The sequence below is a fragment of the Nicotiana tomentosiformis genome, chromosome 3, assembly GCF_000390325.3.
Source record: "Nicotiana tomentosiformis chromosome 3, ASM39032v3, whole genome shotgun sequence".
NCBI lineage: Eukaryota > Viridiplantae > Streptophyta > Magnoliopsida > Solanales > Solanaceae > Nicotiana > Nicotiana tomentosiformis.
In genome coordinates, this window is record NC_090814.1 from 53,470,889 (window position 1) to 53,488,961 (window position 18,073).

The following is an 18,073-nucleotide window of genomic DNA, read 5'->3' on the forward strand; positions in this document are numbered from 1 at the left end:
AATGCCCTGCATGGCGCATCACCCCATACGGCCCGCCTATGCAATTTTTACAGAGTGAAAATCCAATTTCGTCTAGGAGAAGACGATTTCATCTACGCTCGACCCTACTTCGTATAAATATATGGAAAACTTAATTTTCTTGACTTTTGAGACATTCAACCTAAGGAGGCTAAGTAGGAGTTAAAAGAACATGAGCACAAGGATTTCATCATTCCTTCCTCACTCAAGACCCGAGTTTGGATTTAATTTATGTATTCCATTATTTTAACCATATTTGTGATGAATTGCTCCATATATATGGAGTAGTTCTTTTTAGGGTTTGATGGATTTGGTGTTTTTATGATTGTTTGTGAATAAAAACTCTAGTTTTATGTATTGAAACATTTTTGGATGATTTAGTTGTTGCATCTATACTCACAAGTTCATATAATCGAGAGAGGCATAACTTGTGATATCTTTGCATTATATTGTTGGTTGATTTCATTAATTCTTCTTAGTATTCGAAAGAGGCTAGTTGAATCATTGATTAAACCTAGTTAGGAGAATAATCGAAAGAGGTTTTCCTAAAGACCAATCCACTATGCATTCTTGCATATCTTCACATGCTTAAACTGGTTCATCTCGTGAGGTTAAGACTTAATCGAGAGAGGGGTTTTTGCCGAACGTTTAAACTGATAATTGAGTAAATTAGAGTCAGTCACTTAAACATTAGAAGTAAATTATCTAGAGTTAGATCACAAACAACTATCTTGCACCTATCTTATCAACCCGTATTTCCTCCCACTGATAACTTCTTTGCTTATCTTTGTTGCGATTGTCATTAGTAAATAGCTTTATATTCTTAGTTAATTTTAGTAAGAAATCATATAACCCTCAATTGTTGATTCTCTTGGATAGCGATCAAGCTAGAAACTATGAGATTACTGTTTAATCGAATCCCTGTGGATACGATATTATACTATACTATATTTGATTAGTGAGCATAAATTAAGTGTGTGTTTCGAGCTCATCAAATTTTGGCGCCGTTGCTGTGGATTGGCAAACAATAGTGTTGGAAATAGTTTGTAATGCTAATTCAAGAGTTTTTCTTTTTATTTTATTTTATTTTTTGCTTTTTACGTTTGGTGTTCTTTGACTGTGTGCAGGTTACATATTGAGGTTGGTCCATGACTAGAGCTTCTATGGCGAAAGTGCTACCATACAAGCCATAGATAGAAAAACAACTACGATAGCTGAGGAAGGAAAGAAATCTCACCGAGACGTTAGAAAAGGTTGGGCAATCCTCAACCAAAAAAACTATGGCTGGAAACGGTGATGACAATGTGGATTTGGCTGCAAGAGAGACATCCCAACAATGAGAAAAGGCTGCACGGGATGCCGAGGAAGCACCTATTAGAGATGCATATATTATCTATAAAGAAGAGAGGGGTCTGAGAATTGCTCAAAGGCAACTCTTGGGTGTAGACCAGTTAGGAAATATAGCTCCTATGCCTGGGAGACCACTTGGATATTATGCTAGACCGGTCTACAATCAAGGTTTATTAAGTGTTAGACTACCCCCAATTGCAGGTAACAACTTTGAATTGAAGCAAGGGTTGCTTCAAACTCTTCAGAATTGATGTGTCTTCAGAGGGAAGCCAAACGAAGATCCAAATACACATCTAATTGTCTTAGAGGAGATTATGAACACCTTTCAATACAATGGTATATCACAAGATGCAGTTTATTTAAGGGCATTCCCTTTTTCCCTTAAAGATGATGCAAAACAGTGGCTTCCAAGCTTGCCCACAGGTTCGATTAGAACATGGGAGGAGATGAACAGAAAAGTATATGATAAATATTTCTCCTCAGCTAAGACGGGCAAGTTTAGAATAGAAATCCATAACTTCTGCCAGAAAGATACTGAAAGCATTTTTGAAGCATGGCAGGGGTTTAAGGAGATTGTTCGAAAGTTTCAACATAGCGGAATTGAACTCTGGATGCAACTCCAGGACTTTTGGGATGGATTGACACCGGCCTCGTATAGAATATTGAGCAATGCAGCTGGAGGCCCGTTGATGTAGGAGACTCCGGAGTAGATAGTTACAATTCTTGATGATGTAACACCCCGGAAAATTTCAAAATATTTTAGTGTAAAGTTCCGTAAAATTTTGCAAAAGAAAATAATGTTTCGTGGTGCCTAATTGGGCTTACGTGTTTGAGGATTGTAGCTCGCCACGGCTCGGACCTTTTGGGTAGAGCAATGCACTGAGGGATAAAGGAGAATTTTTGGCAGAGCAATACGCTTCTACGGTCCATTATGCGACCGCAAAATCACTATGTGGACCGCATAATGGCCGTAGAAGTGAGGCAGGAGAGGGACAGTTTGGATTCCATTCTGCGGTCGACTATGCGACCGCAGAACTGTTCTACAGTTCATTATGCGACTACAGAACAGGTCTGCAGGCTGCATAGGGACCGCAGACCCGAGCAGATTTTTGCTAGTTTTGGACACCAATTATGCGGTATCGATTATGCGATCGCAGACCTTGTTCCGGAGCTTCATTTTTGGGGTTTTAAAACCTGACCCTACTTCGTTAAATACACACTTTGGGCCATTTTTGAGCTAAAATCTGATGTTTAGAAAGAAGGGAGAGTGTTTTAGAGAGATGGGAAATCCTAGGCTAATTATTCATCAAGTCTTGCTCAAATCTTGGAAGATTAACAAGGAAAACCCACAAGGTCTTCATCCTAAAGGTAAGATTCTATACCCTAACCCTCAATTTCGAATTTTGTCTAAAATTGGGTAATTAGTGAGATAATATTTGGGCATGGGAGTTGTCCATCTTGCATGCATGTATTATCAAGGGTTGTAGGAAGATTGTTAAACTAATCATGGTAAGGAATGGGTTGTGGGATGATAGAATCTTCCATAAAAAGGACCCTGAAACCTTAATGCACACCTAGCACCATCAAATGAGCTAGAAATGGATCATCTTACTAATTTTGGTTCAATTTGTTATATTTCTACAATGGATTGAAGTTCCTAAGAATTCCGGGATATTTTAGAGTTTAATAAAGCTCAATTGAAGTATGCTGGCTAACCTCTTCTCTTAGAATTGAATCCCACGATATTAATGTAATTTATGTAAGTCCCGAGTGATTCATTATAAAATTGGCTATTCCGAGTAAGATTGGGTTGAAAGATATATTTTCAATAAGTATCCCAAATGCTTTATTTATGTTAAGTTATCAATTGATGATGTGTTAAAAATATGGGTTGTGCATTAAAAATGTTCGACTTCAAGTCAAATTCAAATGAAGGTTATGATGCCAAATTGTGTGAGAAAATCCTAATATGCTTAAGACTCTTAATTGCTCATATGTGTACCTAAAGTCCTGATTGGAAATATCTTATTATTGATAATCTATAAAGATGGTTGAAAGTGAAATAAGTGAATTAGGGATATAAAGTTTGTCCAACGTGCCAAGAGTGAAAGTTATACTTGTGGCCAATGGTGCCAATGAAATGAAATGACGTGGGAAAGGTTATGAAGTGAGACTTGAGTCAACTATTTCGAAATGACATGGGAAAGGTTATGAAGTGAGCCTTGAGTCAACTATTTCGAATTGACTCCGAAAATAGAATTGCCTAAAAGCTTATGAACTAAAGGCATGCCTATATGTGGCTGTTTTAACAAATGTTATACTTTGGGAGTATTTTCAATGTGTTTTGCATTCTTACATATTCGTAAGTGGAAATTGTGTATTGCCCTTTTTGGGAAAAAGTATTTCAAGAATAAATAGTGTGTTACTTGTTGATGATTTTAACTTGCGCATCAATTGCCAATTATTTTACTCTATTTATCGGAAAGAAATCTATTGTGCTTAAATTGTTCGTTTCTAATGGACTTAAAGTTGTAATTTCCAGAATAATATATGTATATTGATATTTATGATGATGATATATGAAAGGGAAGAAATGAAAGTGTGGAATATCAAATATGGCCACCGTGCCTTGAATAAAGAATATTGTGAATGGCCAAAAGAGCCAAGGAAATATTGTTGTTGTTATTGGTTAAAAATACTAGTGGAGATTTATACAATGTGAAAGATGATGAGGTAAATACATTTGCACCTATGTTATTGTTTTGTGAATTATTCCCCTTATTTGAGATGAGATTGATGTGATAAATTTATTCCTCTTAATTGGGATGAGACTGATTGATATAAAAGGGTTGATGTATCGAATAAGACAACCTAGCCGATCGGGTCGTGATCGGACACCATGCCGCACACATGGTGGTGATTGTGCTGGACATTGTAATTGAAATTGAGATTTTGGTTGATGTCTTCAAATAAGAAAGCCTAGCCGACCGGGTCATGATCGGACTCCGTGATAAAATTACGATGGTATTGATATTGATGGTGATTGTGGTTGATGTCTCTAATGAGACGGCCTAGCTGATCGGGTCGTGATCAGATTCTGTGCTAAAAGTACGGTGGTATTGCTATTGTGAATGTTGGTATTGTGAATATATGTAGTGTAAAAGGTGATATTGTGAACAGTGATATATCGGTGCTAATGATCTCCCAACCAAAATTGCATATGAAGTTCGTATTTTGGAAATTATTATGTTTTAACTTGTATTTGGACATCATTGATTGTGACTTACTGTTTCTATGATTTTTCCTTTCTTATATTGGTTTTCTATTTTGAAAGTAGACAGTTAGCTTTACATACTAGTTCTATTCCATATGTACTAACGCCTCTTTTGTCGGGGGCGCTACATGTTCAATGGATGCAGGTGATTCAGCAGCGGGTAGCTTTGGTCCTCGTTAGCAGTTACTCCCTATTCAGCAGGTTTTGGTGAGCCCTACTCTTTTTCGAGTCCGATGTCACTAAATGTTACACTTTATGACTTGAGGTATAGCCGGGGCCTTGTTGCCGGCACTTCCATACTATTCTTCTGTCATACTTAGAGGCTTCGTATACAAGTTGTGGGCGGTGTATGATGTTGGGAATTGAACTAGAAATGTTGTTATTTGGCAAACATGTTTTTGATTAATTCGATAAACTCGTAATATTTTGGAAATTATGAATAAAGCTGCTAATGGAAATGAAATGGAAGTTGTTAATGAAATCTTCTCAGTGTTTGATTAATGGAGTACATCTCCTCCTATTTCATGAATGAGTTTGGGTAGAATGAAATCTAACAGGCTTGCTCAGTCGGGTTTACTCGGTTGAGCGCCGATCGCGCTCCCCAAGTTTGGGACGTGACATATGAGTTTTCTGAAGATGCAAATCAGTGGCCCTCTGAGAGTGCTGAAAGAAGGAGAGCATTTGGTGTTCATCAAGTTGATGCTAAAACATCTGTGTAGGCAAAAGTGAGCCTCTCGCAGCTTGTCATATATGTGGAAGAGGACACCCTACTCATGAGTGTCAAGCCTCAACTGAGGAAGTGAATGCTGTGGGGAATTACAATTTTAATGCAATGGGTCAGAGGCACCCCGGTTTTTCATGAAGTTCACCTGGAGGTACCGAAAATGCATGGCAACAAAATAACTCTAGACCCCAGGGACAAAGAGCTCCAACATAACAAAATCAGTAGAGGCAGCAATTTCAGCATCAACAGCCCATTCGGCCTGGTCTATAGGACCTAATGAATCTCTTTATTATCAAGACAAATGAGAGGCTATACGCCCATGGAGCAGTTATCAAAGAATTGGGCATTGGTTTTCGAAACATGGAGAGACAATTGGGACAGATTGCAACAATATTATCTGAGAGGGTTCCAGGAACTCTCCCCGTTGATACTGAGAGAAATCCCAAAGAAACATTGAATGTTGTTACTCTGAGAAGTGGGCAAGTGTTGAAAGAGCCCACCCCGGTCCAAAAAGATGCGATATTTGCAAAAGAAAGGGGGGGAGCAGCTGAAAAGTGACGATGACAACAAGAAGAAGGCCCAGATGAAAACTGAGAAAAAGAAGAAGGAAGAAAAATCAAGAAGGGAAGAACCTGAGGAGAGCCAGCATATGCCTGATTTACCTTTCCCTTAAAAGCTATATAGAGAAAAGCTGGACAAGCAGTTTGAGAGATTTCTGGATGTGCTGAAACAGGTTCATGTGAATTTTTCATGCACATAAGTGCTCTCACAAATGCCTGCTTATGCCAAATTGTTGAAGGAAATCCTAACAAAGAAGAGGAAAATAGAGGAGACCTCGGTGGTGAAGCTCACAGAGCATTGCAGTACAATATTACAAAATAAACTCCTATAAAAGTGTGGAGATCTAAGGAGTTTTACTATACTTTGCTCATTAGGAACTATAAATTTTGATAAGTATTTATGTGATTCTGGTGCCTCAGTTAATTTAATACCTCTATCTATTTACAGGAAATCTGAGATGGGGATTGGAAAGATAAGGTCTGCACCAATATCGTTGCAGCTGGCAGACCAAATGACTTTAATACCCGAGGGGATAGTGGAAGATGTGTTAGTTCGGGTGGATAAGTTCGTATTTCATGTAAACTTTATAGTGGTGAATATGGAGGAGAAAAAGGAGGTCCCCATCATCCTAGGAAGACCATTCTTAGAGACGGGTAGAGCTATATTAGATATACAGGAGAGAAAACTCGTGCTTAGAGTGGGTGAGGAACCTATGATATTCAAGATGGATGTAGAAAAGGGGGTGCAAAAACAAAAACCAACTGTAAGTGTTGAGTGGAAAGTGAAGGGTTTGAAAGAGAAGGCTGCATTGAGTAAGAAATATAAGTGTGGGGTGTACCCCAAGGGTGAGAAGAAGCTGTCTGCATGGATGTGCGCATTAGTTCGAAGGCGAGGAATGGAGCCCGACTTTGACTCAAACCCCTGACTAGATGGTCAGGGAAGTTTCCTTTACCTTATGCTTTTTAATTGTGTGTCATGGGGACATGGCATAAATGAAAGTGTGGGGTGGGGGATAAATTGTATGTTATATGTATATGTGTTAGTTTTGTTAGTTGTAGTAGTTGAAAAATTAAAAAAACCATAAAAATTGAAAAAAGGTTCGATATTTCCCGATGATGGATATCATCGACAGGTTTCTTGAGGGACTAAAGTCGAAAGAAAAAAGAAAAAAAGATTTTTTTTTGTTAGGAAGTGTAATAATTACCCCTTGATTTTTCTTTGTGCCGCAGTTCTTTTTCAAGGGTTTTGTTTGAATCGGGTGTAGTTAGTTTTTATTTTTGTTAGGAGTAGGAAACCTTGTGCTGTGATTTGAATTGAAGGCAATATCTCTTGACTCTATTATGCCTTGAGAATAGTGAGTGCTTTAGTTGTGACGCTTAGGCTCCGTTTTTGACTCTTGTATAAGTGCCCTAGATTGTATGATCTTAACTTTGCTTAACTGCTTTGACTAGAGTCTTGATAGTCCAATCCTGAGTGAGTTATGTGCCATGTATGTGTGAGGTGTTGTGTTATTCTATGCATTTCATTTGACGTCTAGAACTTACCCCATGTGTTTGCAAAGAAAAATAGTAGTTTTATTCAGTCTTGGTAGTGATTTAGGCATTTTTTGTTGAGCCGGTATATGCTCTTACCCACCTAATTGTTATGTATCATAGTTAACCCCTTTGAGCCTGTAATCTTATTTCTTTGGCAACCACATTACAAGCGTTACCCATTTGTTCGAATTGACCATCTATTTGAACGAATTACCTCTCGTGAGCACTTGAATTTGTGTGAACTTTGTAAAGGTTGAAGTGTGGGGTGGTTGGTTTGGCTTTGAGTGGAACTATTGAACTAAGGATAAAGGTGCATTGTTTTGAAAAAGTAAGAGCCACTTGAATTGAAAAAGAAAATAAAAAATGTTGTATTGTTGTGCAAAATATTCTTTGATAGTGATGACTCTAGATGTAATTGTGCTTAAAGAAGTAGGGAGTCAATGTATATTGATGTGAAGGTGGAGGTATGGTTTGACATAAGTGAGGGGTTTTGAACAATGAAATGTATGTATTAAAGTGCTTAGGGAGGTGTAGTCACTCTTATATCCAAATGTATCTTACCCGTCCCGCAGCCTACATTACAACCAAATGAAGTCCTACTTGATCATTGACTGAATGAGCTCAATTAGTTGAGTAGAACACTACGAGCAAGCCTATGGTACTTCTTTTGTGGAATATGAATGTTATTTCTCAGAGTGAGTGAATTCTTTCTATCTTGAGTTCTTAATTCGTGTCTTAAATTCTATTGTGTGTGGAACTACTCTCTATTGTTGTGTGAGCGCACATGATTCATGAAGGAAAGGTAATGTCGTTGACCTCTATGTTAGAGTAAGTGAGCAGGGTATAAATAATGCGCGATACTTTTGAGTCAAATCTTGAGGCGATGATATTACGGTATTGCACTTAATCTGTTTTAAATATTCTTGGTGTGATGAATTATGAGAGTTGTTGAATGAAGTCGGGTTTATAAAAATTGTAGTTTGATTGCCCGAGGACGAGCAATGGTTTAAGTGTGGGGTGTTGATGGTAGGCTATAATTACTTATTTTAGTCGCTTGGTGCACTTTAATTTACTGTATTGTATTCATGTTAGAGCTTTAATTGATAGTGTTTTGCACTAATTGTCTGTTTTATGCTTTGTAGGAGTGATTCTGAGCTATGTATATGTTATGGAATGAATTCGAGCTATTTGGAGCTTTTAAGACTGAGTAAAAGCCTAAGGTATTAAGCCGGGATCGTGTTCGGGGGTCGGGGACCAAGTCTGGAGGTCAAAAATCGAGATTCAATCCGTACTCTAAGAAACGTCCACAACCGCGACGCGTGGTGCGCCGCGGCTGTACAATTTTCTGTTGTCTGTCAGAACTAGCTCTTTGGATTTCCCCACTAATGCCCCACATGGCGCGTCGTCCCACGCGGCGTGCCTGTGCAATTTTTACAGAGTGAAAACCCAATTTCGGCTAGGAGAAGGTGATTTTGTCTGGGCCCGAGCCTACGTGGTATAAATACATTAAAAACATTATTTAATTGACTTTTGACACATATTCGACCTAAGGAGGCTAAGGAGGAGTTGGAAGAACACGAGCACAAGGATTTCATCATTCCTTCCTCACTCAAGACCGGAGTTTGGATTTAATTTATGTTTTCCATTACTTTAACTTTATTTTTGATGAATTGCTCCATATCTATGAAGTAGTTCTCTTTAAAGTTTGATGGATTTGGAGTTTTGATGAATGTTTGTGAATTATAACTCTAATTTTATGTATTGAAATATTTTTGGATGATTTAATTGTTACATCTATACTCACTAGTTCATGTAATCGAGAGAGGTATAACTTGTGATATCTTTGCATTATATTGTTGATTGAGTTTATTAATTCTTCTCAGTAATCAAAGGAGGCTAGTTGAATCATTGATTAAACCTATTTAGGAGAATAATCGAAAGAGGTTTTCCTAAAGTCCAATCCACTACGCATTCTTGCATATCTTCAAGTGCTTAAATTGGTTCATCTCTTGAGGTGAAGACCTAATCCATAAAGGATTTTTTGCCGAACGTTTGAACTAATAATTGAGTGAATTCAAGAGACTCACTTAAACATTAGAAGTGAATTATCTAGAGTTAGACCCCAAACAATTATCTTGCACCTATCCTATCAACCCCTATTTCCTCCCACTGATATCTTCCTTGCTTATCTTTGTTGCGATTGTCATTAGTCAATAGCTTTAAATTCGTAGTTAATTTTAGTTAGAAATCATATAACCCTCAATTGTTGATTCTCTTGGATAACGATCAAGCTAGAAACTACGAGAATACTGTTTAATTCAATCCCCGTGGATTCGATATTATACTATACTATATTTGATTAGTGAGCATAAATGAAGTGTGTGTTTTAAGCTTATCACACACGTATATCAACAATAAGCACGCCATGTGCATAAACATAACCCTGGGGAGACGGGTAGCATAATGCACTACAAAAGAGTCCAAGCATGACTAAGGTACAATAAACAAACCAGCATCTCGAGAGCCATCTCGCTCATGTAACACCACATGCCTACATGAGACCACAACGCACATGTGAATACTCAAGTCGCCTCACAACCCACATATCATAAAAGTGTAACGAAGGAAATAGATGATGATAAGAATAAAATCCACCATGGCCGAAAACTCATCCATAGACAAATGATGTGCCGAATAAACATATCCGATCTAGTGTAGAATATACATTCATATTAGGCCTACCAATGGACCTCTAAACCGCTTTCGACCATCTCAAAATAAGTAAATATCATTTCAAGATCCACAATGACCCTATCCATGACACATGCAATCAAACGTCAAATCCTGTAAAAACATCCACAGTCCGCAACCAAAGGAAGAGTCTGCCTTTCAGACATAAACTCTCTAACATGCGATAGTACCAGAATATCCATACATGATCTAGATCTCTCCCACTTAAATGAATGACATGTCACCTACACCATTATCCCATAAGAGATACTCCCACACCCTTCCGCACCCAGTAATGAAATCTGAACGTCAAAGGCTACCAACCATGCTATTTCTGTAATGCTAGTAGAGCATCTGCAAATCAATACACAATGAGTCTTCCACAAAACACACCATTCTCAGGTGACACTAAAAATAGAGCTGGCATACTCCGAACATCTGAAATATTCCCTACTACCTCGAACTCATGACATCCTTGTCAAACTGAACCACACCTTTGACCCTTCAATCCCAATTCTACACAGCTCACTGCATCAATCGTGCTATTATAAGAGAGTACGATAATTCCATCATAAATCCTGAATCACCAGTAGAACAAGCACTCCATCAGCTAGAAACCTTTCACTTAACTCATTTCAGGAGAAAAATCACCACATGCATCCAACTTCCCGTAGCCATAGAAGACACAAATCTCAAGTTGTGGTCGAATCTAGCATAAGCTCTTCAAGACCCATTTGCACATCCCCGAGCCATCAAAAATGAGTCTTCTAAATTAACCGAATCATGCAAACTGCCAAGCCAACAAGTTCTTGCCACAACACCTGCATAGCCTTACGATACCGAAGGAACCGATCATTTCCCTTACCATACTGATCTTAGCCACTATTAAACTGACCAAACTTCTTCAGATTTCCTCTTGACTTGCCGTCAAAATAACACCTCTCTTTACTATCACACAATGGATCTCAATCAACACTCATCTCGGGTGACCCCCAAATCACAAGACCATGTCAACTTAATACCCATAAACCCCTTTATACCCTCTTATTCACTCAATAGTACCTCTAACTGATACACCCATTCCGAAGAGACCTTATGTGAATCCAAAATTGTTTCTTCCATCTCTTTAACACCATATTGCAGAACCAACAATGATTTAAGAAAACCCCAAGTCTCTCTCAAACTCCGTTGCAAAACTCAATCCTTAGCCGCACGACGAATCCGAAAATCCTTAGGCACCACGCCTTAAATCTTGAACCCACTAGAACTACTATTGAGAGTCACCCCCTCTAAGTGAGTCCCGAATTTATAAAACCATGAAAGCTAGATGACAGGTGCTCCAATAGCACATGAATACTCCGAAGAAGCAACCGAATAAATCCTTTAACTTGTACATCACACCCACAAATGAATATCAAATCTGAGTCATCCTACAACCTCCATAGATCTATAAGATGAAATATAACAGAACAACAACAACAACCCAGTGAAATCCCATAACTAGGGTCTGGGGAGTGTAGTGTGTACGCAAACCTTACCCTACTCTAGAGTAGTAGAGAGGTTGTTTCTAATAGACTCTCGGTACATGAAGATGGAACGAGACAGTATAGTAGCAACATCAAATGAATCCAGAAGATAGCGCCATCAATATAATATTCAAAAAATAGAGAGCAAAGCAATAACACTAAGCGGTAACAATGGCACAGTACTACAGACGCAACGGAATAATATGGACACAACAAGAGCCACTAACATCCTAAGACAAAATACTACCAGACTAGCCTCCTACAACCTAACATACAATGCTAATAAAGTACTAAGGACACAACTGGAGCAACTAGAAGTCTAAAACAAAACACTATCAGACTAGCCATTTATCTCATAACCTACAACCCTAATACGAAATGTAACACACATCCATAAAATTCCTTGCTCGAGCTACCCTGATATATTCCTCTTAAGTCATAACTAATCCACCAATGTACCAAAATCCAAAAACTACAGAAACACGTGACCATGTGACCCAATCATTAACAGTGGGCTCCCTCACTTGGCATTAAGCTACAATCACATAATCTACGAACTCAAAATGACTTCACCTTCTTGCTACCATGATATCTCAACATTACTCAGCCAAATTCTCATAAGCTCATGTTGTACTAAGTATAACACATCCCAAGTTATCATCCCCGAATGCACAATCGACCTTATGATAGTCGCACTATCTTCCTCAAACAATCAAGAACCACATTATAGTACATGCATCCTATTGGATAAAAGGTAGAACTATTCATAGGAACTTCATGAGAAATCACGCAACCCCTAACCTCATCACAGAAGATATCCCACCTATGTAACTGTAACACCCCGAAATTTTTTGAAGTACTTAAGCGCTATTAAGAAAGTTGATGTGCGCTAATTAAATTATTTTGTGTGCATACAAGGACTATTATATAAATGATATCAATTGTTCATGATAATATATGTATGAGGTGCATTAATAATGGTTTATGATGGGATAAAGTTACAAGTGAGTTTGCACGAGACATATCTTCAAACGAGTATAGCTCTCATGATATGAATAGTTATATAGTGTATTACCTATTAAAAGAAAGGTCTATGTGTCTAGTGTATAACGATTCAAACCGTTATTCATTTGGACACTTCTACAAGAGGTTATGACCAAATTACCAAAGGCTAGCGGAATGCGATTCTGCGGCCAATTTTGCGACCGCAGAACAATTATGCAATCGCATAAGTGGTTATGCGACCATAAAACTGGTTGCAGACCTGTCCAGTAAAGCCCATTTCTGGGCATCCATTTTGCGGTGCATTATACGACCCGCATACCCATTCTGCGGTCCATTATGAGACCGCAGACCTGAGTTCAGAGGGTTAATTTTTCTATTTTCATAACCCGACCCCATTTTGATAAATAGCCTTTGGGGCTTATTTTGGGTTGTTTTTCTGAGGGTTTTAGAGAGAGCATTTTAGATAGATAAGGAGGAAACCTAACATTCTAATCATCCAATCTTGCACCAATCTTCAAGAATTAAGGAAGCCAATCATAAGATCGTCATCTAAGAGGCAAGATTCAAACCCTTAGTCTTCAATTTTGAGTTTGGGATAGGTGATTGGGAGTATGATTCTTGGGTGTAAGAGTATTATTTAGAAATGCTTGTACTAATAAGGTTTGTGGGGAGATTGTTGAGCTCAAATAAGTAAAGATTGGGTTGTGGAGTGAAGGAAATCTTGTAGAAGAACCTTGTAGTTAAATTTGCACACCTAGTATTTGATAAAATGATCAAATGAGTTGAGACCATGAATATCGTCCTAATTATGGTTCAATTTTGTTATGTCTCAAAATAGATTGGGATTGCTAGAATTTCTGGAACGTTGTAGTAATTTAAGGAAAGCTCAAAGCGAGGTATGTTGGCTAAACTTTCTCTCTTAGAATTGAATTCCATGATGTTCCCGTAAGTTCCAAGTATGGTTGTCTCAAGTTCCTTATTCTATGTTCCAAGTTGTTCTCAATAAATTCGATTGTCCCAAATAAGTAAAGTAATGAGAATTGTGTATTCAAAACTTGTTCTGAATGTTCCTATCACATTATGTTATCCTTTGGGAATGTGTTCAAGAATGGTATGTGTATTAAAATGCTATGTCTTTGAGTCATGTTCCAAATGAAGGTTATGATGCCAAATTGTGTGAGAAAATCTCAATATTCTTAAGACTCTTAATTTCTCATATGTATACCTAAAGTCTTTATTAGAAATATTTTATTGTTGATAATCTATAAAGATGGTGGGAAGTAAAATAAGTGAATTGGGGATATAGAGTGTGGCCAACGTGCCAAGAATTTAAGTTATAGTTATGGCTAGTAGTGCCAATGAAATGAGAATATGTGATAAAGATTATGAAATGAGCCTCGTCTCAACTATTTTAAAATAACTTCAAAAATAGAATTTCCTAAAAGCTTTTGTACTCAAGTCATGCCATATGTGGCTGTTTTAACAAATACTATGCTTTGTGAGTATTTTCAATGTATTTTGTGTTCTTACATATTCGTGAGTGAAAATTGTGTATTTCCCTTTTTGGGAAAAAGTATTTCAAGAATAAATGGTGTGCTACTTGTTGATGATTTTAACTTGCGCATCAATTGCCAATTATTTTACTCCATTTCTCGGAAAGAAATTTATTGTGCTTAAATTGTTCATTTCTAATGAACTTAAAGTTGTGATTTTCGGAATATTCTATATGTTGATATTTGATTGTGATCTTTGAAATTGAAAGAGGTGAAAGTGTGGAATATAAAATACGCCCATCGTGCCAGAAACAAAGAATCTTGTGAATGGCCAAATGAGCCAAGGAAATATTATCGTTGTGTATGACCGAAAATACTAATGAGAATTTATACAATGTGAAAGATGTTGAGGTGAGTAAAATTGTAATTATCTTACCTCTGTGTGCAAATCAAAAATAAAATATTTTTGGGAGCATCATTAGTAAAACCGAGGAAGGGTAGGTCATAAGGTCCACAGCTGAAACTACACGTGCCGGTGTAAGGATAGATTGTGATTATTCCCCTTATTTGGGATGAAATTGAAATATTGGAGAAATTATGATACTATTCCCCTTAATTGGGACGAAACTGGTAAAATTGTGGATTGGAAAAGTCAACCCACACGGCATATGTGAGAAGGCGGCCTAGCTGATCGAGTGAAGATCGGACGCCATGTTGCGCACATGGTGGTACTACTCTTGGTAACAATTTTCTTTCGCATCACTTGTCAAACCACATTGTTCGTGGGGAGATGGCGTAGCCGATCCGGCGTAATCAGACTCCGAGCTAACAAAGACGATGGTATATCTGTACTAATGATCTCCCAACCAAAATTGTATATAAAGTTCGTATTTTGAAAATTATTATGTTTCAACTAGACATTTGGATATTTTTGATTGTGACTTGTTGTTTCTATGTGTTGTCTTTTCTTATATGGGCATTCTATTTTGAAAGAGGACTTTTAGGTATACACAATAGTTCTATTCGACAGTATTAACGTCCCTTTTGCCAGGGGCGCTGCATCTTTAATGTATGCAGGCGGTTCTACAGTAGGTGGTATTGATCAGTGATAGTTGTACACTCTTTTTAGCTGATTTGGTGAGCCCCACTTCATTTCGGGGTCATGTATCTTTTGTTTCTCCTGTACTATGTTTTGAGGTATAGCCGGGGCCTTGTTTCCGGCATTTCCATATTACTCTTCTATTGTACTTAGAGGCTCCGTAGACAGGTTGTGGGTTGTGGTTGATGTTGGGAATTGAACTAGAAATGTCGGTATTTAGAAATCATGTTTTTCATTAATTCTATAAACTCATAATATTTTGGAAATTATGAATGAAGCTACTAATGGTAACGAAAAGGAAGTTGTTAATAAAATCTTTTCAGTATTTGATTAATGGAGTACATCTCCTCTTTATTTATGGATGAGTTTGGGTAGAAGGAAATCTAACAGGCTTGCTCGGCCGGGTTCTCTCGGTTAAGTGTCGGTTTGGGGCGTGAAAGTAACCTTATATCGACATCCTCCAACGACATTTCCATAGTTACATCCATTATGAAATAAGTTAATTCTTCTCAGTCCATAATAGTACCAAATCCTAAGGGATTTCCCCCACACAAAGTTAGGCAAGCCACTTACCTCGAACCAAGCTCAATCAATCGGTAATAATGCCTTTTCCACGAATATCCGACTCCGAATGGCCAAAATCTAGCCATAATCAATTACATACCATAAATACAACTATAAGAAACTAATCTAATTAGTGAAATCAAAGCTAAAGCAAGAAATTAGAAAATTACCCCAAAAAGCCTCCCCGGGCCCACGCCTCGGAATCGGGTAAAAATCACAAAATATGAACACACATTCACTCATGAGCCCTGTTATGTAATTTGTTTTGGAATCCGACCTCAATTTGAGGTCTAAATCTCCATTTTACAAAAATCCCTAATTCTACCCAAAACCCCCAATTTCCACCATGAAAACACAAGATCTTTGGTTGAAATCTTAGGAAATGTAGTGAAAGATTGAAAGAAACTAGTTTAGAATCACTTAACAATGATTTGGGGAAGAAAGGTTCTTTGAAAATACTCCTATAGGGTTTCTTGTTTTGAAAATTTGAGAGAATGAACCAAAATCCCGTCTAAGTCCCATTTTGATCAGTTGCAGATGACACATTTGCGACCAATCAAACCCAAATGCTAAGATCTTTACATCTCTGCTTCCATCGCAAATGCAATAAATTGTTCGCAAATGCGAACTGCCTGATCGCAAATGCTAAGTAGCTCCCCCAGTCCCCATCGCAAAAGCGAAGACCTGGTCGCAATTGCACAACTTGGTCTCTTTGCAAATGCGACGGTTATGTTCGCAAATAGTAAACTAACATGTTTGCTGACATATCGCAAATGCGAGGCCTGACCTCGCAAATGCGAGATCAGAGGCCTGCACTAGAACTGAGACACACCAGAAATATTTTCTAAGTCCAATCCACTTCGTAGCCTATCCGAAACTCACCCGAGCCCTCGGGGCTCTAAACTAATTATGTACATAGGTCTAAAAACATCATACAAACTTGCTCACGCGATCAAATTGCCAAAATAACACCTATAACTATTAATTTAGTATCAAATCAAAAGAAATTTTCAAGAAAACTTTGAAACTTCTGTTTTCACAAACGGACATCCAAATCACGTCAAACCAATTCTGTTTCTCGCCAAATTTGACAGACAAGTCATAAATATAGTATTGGACCTATACCGGGTCAAACATTTCAAAGTTAATAACCCTTTAACATTCAAATTTTAACAAAGTGCGATAACTCGAGCTAGGTACTTCCGAATTCGATTCCGGGCATACGCCCAACTCCTAAATAACGATACGAACCCACAGGGATCGTCAAAACATGAATCCGGGTCAGTTTACTCAAAACGTTGACCGAAGTCAACTCAAATGAATTTTAAGGCAAACTTTTCATATTTTCTTAACATAAAAGCTTCTACGAAAAAACACCCGGACTATGCACGCAAATCGAGGAAAGCTAAAATGAGATTTTTAAGGCTTCAAAGCGCAGAATTAGGTTCTAAAATATAAGATGACATATCGGGTCATCACAGAAATATTGTCCAAATCTCCAAGATTGAGGTTGATTCTAGTCCGATATAGAGATGGTATTTGCCAAAATTGGGAAAATACTTAAGTAATACCATAAACATGTGACCAGTAGCGGAGAAACTTAGATATAGTAAGCAAATAATGGTGGAATCCCATTATCAACGGGATTAGGAGAGGGAATTAAGGGAGTGGCAGCTAGGGTTCTTCAAAAGAGAAAAGAGGAGAGTTGAGGGGATTTGGGGCAGCTTTTAGGTGGGAGATTTGGTAGGGTTTTCGGGTTTGGTTAATTAAAAGGGCTTGGGTGAGCGAGGGTCATTGATCTTGAGAGATTAACGACTAAGATTTAAAAGATGAACGGGGCGGGTCATTTAAAGCGGTTACCGACCGGGTTTATTAAAGATTCGTTTAGTTTTGGGCTAGGGGGAATTGGGCTAAGCTTTGTGTCCGAAATTAGCCTTATATTGGGATGGATTTTAAATACAATAAATTAAAAAAGGATAATTTAATAAAATAGCTAAATAAATATAAAAATGTTATTTATGCAAAGTAATATGTTAAAATAATAGATGAAGGTTATAAAAATATAAAAACTTATTTTTACCTTGAATAAAATGACAAAATGCAATTAATTGTAAAGTATAGGCAATTTTTGCCAAAATGTGTAAATAGCTCAAAAAATGCAAAAATGTAATTATATGTAATGAAATAAAATGTG

General features: G+C 37.6%; 1 non-coding gene across 1 annotated transcript; it reads right to left on the bottom strand.

Moving 5' to 3' along the window:
* Window positions 1-1,862: 1,862 nt before the first annotated feature.
* Window positions 1,863-1,966, bottom strand: LOC117279047 (small nucleolar RNA R71). The gene has a single exon (XR_004509440.1). It is a non-coding gene; the product is annotated as a small nucleolar RNA R71 (small nucleolar RNA).
* Window positions 1,967-18,073: the final 16,107 nt, after the last annotated feature.